The sequence below is a fragment of the Bactrocera latifrons genome, unplaced genomic scaffold, assembly GCF_001853355.1.
Source record: "Bactrocera latifrons isolate USDA-ARS-PBARC rearing strain unplaced genomic scaffold, ASM185335v1 scaffold_295, whole genome shotgun sequence".
In the NCBI taxonomy this organism is placed as follows: Eukaryota; Metazoa; Arthropoda; class Insecta; order Diptera; family Tephritidae; genus Bactrocera; species Bactrocera latifrons.
In genome coordinates, this window is record NW_017536574.1 from 85,815 (window position 1) to 91,186 (window position 5,372).

Here is a 5,372-nt window from a genome sequence, read left to right on the forward strand (position 1 = left end):
ACCCCGCTCACTCACCATATAACGGTACTGTACGCCAGAGGCAATAAATTTTATGCCCGAAATGGTCTGACATGGCTTCAATTGAACCAGGGTCAAAATTGAACGATGAGAGTRGCACCCTCCATATTTAGGTGAAAACACATATATCGAGACACGGCCGACCGATTTCAACAAAATTTGGTACGTGACATTCCTCTGTTACAGTGCGTAAATGGCGATGTCGTAGTACGGTCATGCCTACTTCCCATATAAAACAATTTTAAATTCCATTCGAAACTTTCACTTCAAAGTACGCAAACCAAGAATGAATTAATATGTCATGATAAGACTTTTCAGAAGTAGTGTCTTTGAGGTGTGCCATTTTTATACCCTGATCAGGGTATATTAAGTTTGCCACGAAGTTTGTAACATCCAGAAGAAAGCGTCGGAGACCCTATAAATTATATATATGAATTATCAGTAAGCTGAGTCGATTTAGTCATGTCCGTCCATCTTATAAATACGAACTGGTCCCCCACTTTTGAATCGTTTTGAAATTTTGCTGCTTATTTGTTGTAACTGGCGATATCGGACCACTATAGCATATAGCTTCCGTATAAACTGAACACGTAGTTACTAAACTAAATGCACCTGTGAAGGGTATATTAGCTTCGGTGCAGCCGAAGTTAACTTTTTTTCTTGTTTTAATTATTACTGGTTTTGTACATATGCAAACGCACTGATTTTGACTGAGACCTATATGGTAACCCTAAGCCTGCTTGATTCTACACCTTGACGCCCATCGGTGTCGAAACGATTTCAGTTAAATTCATTTTACTAAATTACAATTGGCCGATCTTCTTCGGTCCAATCTGTCTGTGTCAAGCAGTAAGCTGTGCCGTTTTTGTTTTTTCCCATCCCGTCAGATCTTAAAGTATTCCGTACGGTTTTGGTTTGGTTGTAAATTTTGACAGCATTTTCATATATTAAATTCTCGAAATAGTACACTGAATGCTTAAAGATAGCATTTTTTCTGCCGCCTTTGTTAATGCTCGGTAGATTAGCCACATTTGTGCTTTTTTGGCGCTGGTGTTATTTACACATCAATTTGTGAAGCAATTTCTCGACAACTTTTTTCCTTACTGTAGAGTGTTCATACAATAAAAGAATTTTAAGCAGCTAAATGAAAGAAGGGGAAGGTTACACATCAAAACTTTACTATTTTTCCAAAGTCATGGGTTTTAAAAGTTTTAAAAAAGATTCGGTTAGACGCTTTGCTGACAGTGCCTGGTGGAACGATTAGAATTAGATTAGGTGAGAATATAAAAATCTTAAGTTTTTACGCTCGACCACTGTTGACTAAAAAATAAAATAATGCAAGTAATTTATGCTACACAAAGAACCTTATATTGGATTTTATAAGTGCGGCAAGGTGGTCCTCCGACCTACCCTTTCAACCAACCAACATCCAACCAATTATCTCTCCATTCTATGGTTCATACTTTAGTACGTCCGATTATACTTCAAAAACGGTAAAGGGATATGGAAGAGTAGTTGTGATCTAAGGGTATTGTAATTTTTATTAGTAGCTAGAGAGACGCAAGTATCCAGTGCAATAATATCTCATAGGAGAGATTTCATATTCTATATTGTAAGATATAATAAGTCTCATAAACGAACGGAAAACAAAGCGTTGAAAATTGTAATTGCGCAAAATCATGTTTGTATGTAATGCAACAACAATTTTTTTAAACAAGTTTAAGAACTTTAAGAAGATGCGTTATGGCAAGTTGTGAATACCCTAAATGCGAAAACTATGCAGTATTTCACATACTAACAACAACCCAGAAATTGAAATGAACTTCAATGCTATCGATCTTAAAAGTTTAGAGAAATTTAAGCCTCTCGGAACATGAGAAAAATTTGTTCTTTTAAATATTTAAGCTCACGAATAAATTTCAAATGAGATACCACCAAGCGTTTGTCAGTATACAAAGGTTAGATATGAAATAAACATGAGCATTACTCATACGGCGCGTGGACAGAGCAGATTTCAATTAAGAAGATAAAATTTCTCTTTAAGAAGCATACGGTGTAAGGAAGAGCTGAAATTACCCTTATTGAATAATGAAGTATATAAAGAAAACAGTGACAAAATTAATTTCGTTAATCGCTGCCACATGTACATATATCTAAGTAACCAGATGTTTAGCAAGCTAAGAATAATAAAACCTCTTTGATGACAAAAGTTGCACAAATAGAGCTAAGATATGCCCAGTATCAGCGGTTACCTCTTTATCGTCGCTAAATTTCTTCACAACGAACATACTTACGAGAATATGATGAAAGCGGAAAGCACAATCATAAATTTTTCTTTTAATTGTGAGAACAAGGCTTTCTCATACCAAATTGTTTATAAATGAAAAATCCAAAAAACATTCTTTAACACTCTTTAAAGGCTGAATTATCTTTACCAACTCTATTTTACGGAATTACAAAATCATTATGTGATTTTTTAAGCTTTTCGACTGTAGCAGTTTTTTATTCTCACATCTACAGGTTCGTTGCGTTCGGTATTCATAGTTAAGTAAGTTACTTAGGAATGTTAGCTTTTTCTGTCATTCAGCTACAGTGAAACTTCGATAAGTCGTAACCTCGATAAGCGAAAAACCTTGATATTTCATAGTATTTCTTCGGTCCCTAGAAAAATTCGCGAAAAATGCATGTATTTCGGTCCCTTTGATAACTCGTATTTTTCTTGAGACAAAAATTGAAAAATGTGTATCAAAAGCCTTTACAACTCGTATTTTTTATAATATAATGTATAATTGCACCGCCCATACTGCAATGGAACCTTTGAGCAATGTGCAGACTGAATTTCTCCCACCTAACACCACTTCAGTTTTGCAACCACTCGACAATGGCATAATCAAAACTTTCAAAACATTGTACCGTAAAGAAATTGTTGTTAAACTGCTTGAAAGCATCGAGGAAAAAAAGTATTATTCCATTTCGATTTATGATGCAATGAATATTGCTCATAAAGCCTGGACAAATATCAGTAAATCGACTATTAAAAACTGTTTTCGAGCTTGCAGTTTTGTTAAGGATCAAAATGTAGTCGCAATCAGCGAAGATGTACTTCACATAGCAGAGTAGGTTCGTGTTCCACAAAATGCAGAAACACGTGTAACTTTGATGACTACATTCATGTTGATGATGAGTTGGTGATTACTGGAAGCCTCAGTGATGAAATTCAATTCTCAATGAAATTCTGGGTTTCGAAAACATCGACGATGAAAACGATGAAACATTTGAAATTCCCTCAGTTTCCACAAAGATTGCGAAAGCTTCAATTGCAAATTTGCGTCTTTTTTTCATGGCATCAAATGTTGAAGACACTAGTTTTAATGACTTTGATAATGCCATAGATAAACTACGCCAAAATAATGTCCGCTTTTTGTACAATTTTTCAAAATACATACATACATATATTGATTGAATAACATATGTACTTTATATTTTAAAATTTAAATATGTACAATCATTTCTTGTTTCTTATGTAAAATTGAAAAAATAAATAATAACACTCTATAATTCGTATATTCTGTATGTTGCCTCAATAAGTTGTTAACTTGATAACTTGAAAAACTCCATAACTCGTATTTAAATTGCGGTCCCTTGCAAATATGAGTTATTGAAGTTTCACTGTATTTCGAAATGAGCACCGAGCGCTCCAAAGCGCTGAAAGAGGCGAAAGCTCTGTGGAAAGTGGGTGCCTCGAAAGTTTATAATCCAACAAATACAACGAATCACTGATTCTGAGAAGTGTTTGATTGCTCTTTAATCGTAATCAAAGCGAGTTTTTGCGTCGGTGTGTGACAATAGAAACATAGCTCCATCATTTCTCACTGGAGTCCAATCGACAGTCATTCTAGTGGGCTGCACATGATGAACCGGTTTTCAGGCGTGGAAAGACGAAAAAATCATCTGGATTACTGAGCCAGTTATGATCTATTTCACTGTGTATTTGTTTGCAGTTATTTTTTACTATTCCAAATACTTAGCAATTGGTTAGTTTTGAGGAAGAATCTGTTGAAAATTGTACGCATATATTTAAAGGCTGCCTACAAACATTGAAAATATAATTTTTGTATTTATGAGTAGTATTAAATTTTAACATAAAGAGATAAAAAGTATCCTATGTCCTTACCCTGGTTATAAGCTACCCCCCACGGTTCAACCGTTCTTGAGTTATAAATGCTGTAACTAACACAACTTTTTTTTATATATATACATATGGAACATATGTATATAATATCCAACGATTATTCTCCTCCCGTCCAACCGACGCTGAAAAAGTATGGAATGTGTGGACAATTATTTACCAATAATGAGTGATCCCACTGTTAGACTTCGACTGTGAGAATATGGTATAGCTTCTCATAAACCAGCAAAAACAACGCTATTAACACTGGAAATGTGAAAAAAAGTTTGGAGTGGGCGAAATTATACCGAAATTGGACAGCGGAAGATTAGGGACGCGTGATATTTTCGGATGAAAGCAAAACCAAAATTTTATAATTGTACCACGTGAACTGTGAAGCAGAGTCCATCGGTAATGTTCTTTTTACAGGACTGAAGAACTAGAGCTGATTAACGGATCATTTCCCAAGACGATTCTGCTCCATGTCACAGGACAAAAATAGTGGGTATATTTTTTTGTGTGCCCTAATATCTTAGGTATCATTATATAACACTACATTCTATTTTCCACAGTTCCTAATTTTTAGGTAAACGATTTTCTAGAATAGCATGAGGTTTCAATAATTTCTTGGCCGGAAAAGAGTTCCGTTTTAATTCCTATAGAAAATCTTTCGAAAATATTAAAGCAAGAAGTTTCAAAAAGGAATCCAAAAACTACATAGGAGTTGAAAAAAAGCGTGGAATCAGTTTGGTATGGTGGAATATCGCTCGAAACTTTGAAAAACTTGATCGAATCAATGCCTCACCGAATTGAAGCAGTATTAAAACACGCCGTTACTCATTTAATAAAAGAAAAAAATAAATATAATAGTCTGCAAAAATAGTGGGAAGCGTTAACTTCATAAGCTATAGTGATGCATTTTCTATGATCGTGGCTGCAGAATAAAAAAAAATAAAATATTATTTTTAAATGCAACTTGTTAAAAGTAGATAAAATAATTTTTTTTATTGGTAAAGAGTGATTCTACTAAATCAAATGTGCTGGAATGACAATTGGAAGAGGTCCACTATTGACGCACTAAGAGAAGCAGTTGATTATGGGAAGTGCGCAATAAGTGGCAAAAGATGGAAAGGTGGTACAAAAATACTACGCGCTAATAACCCTAGATGTGAAGAATGCGTTCAAC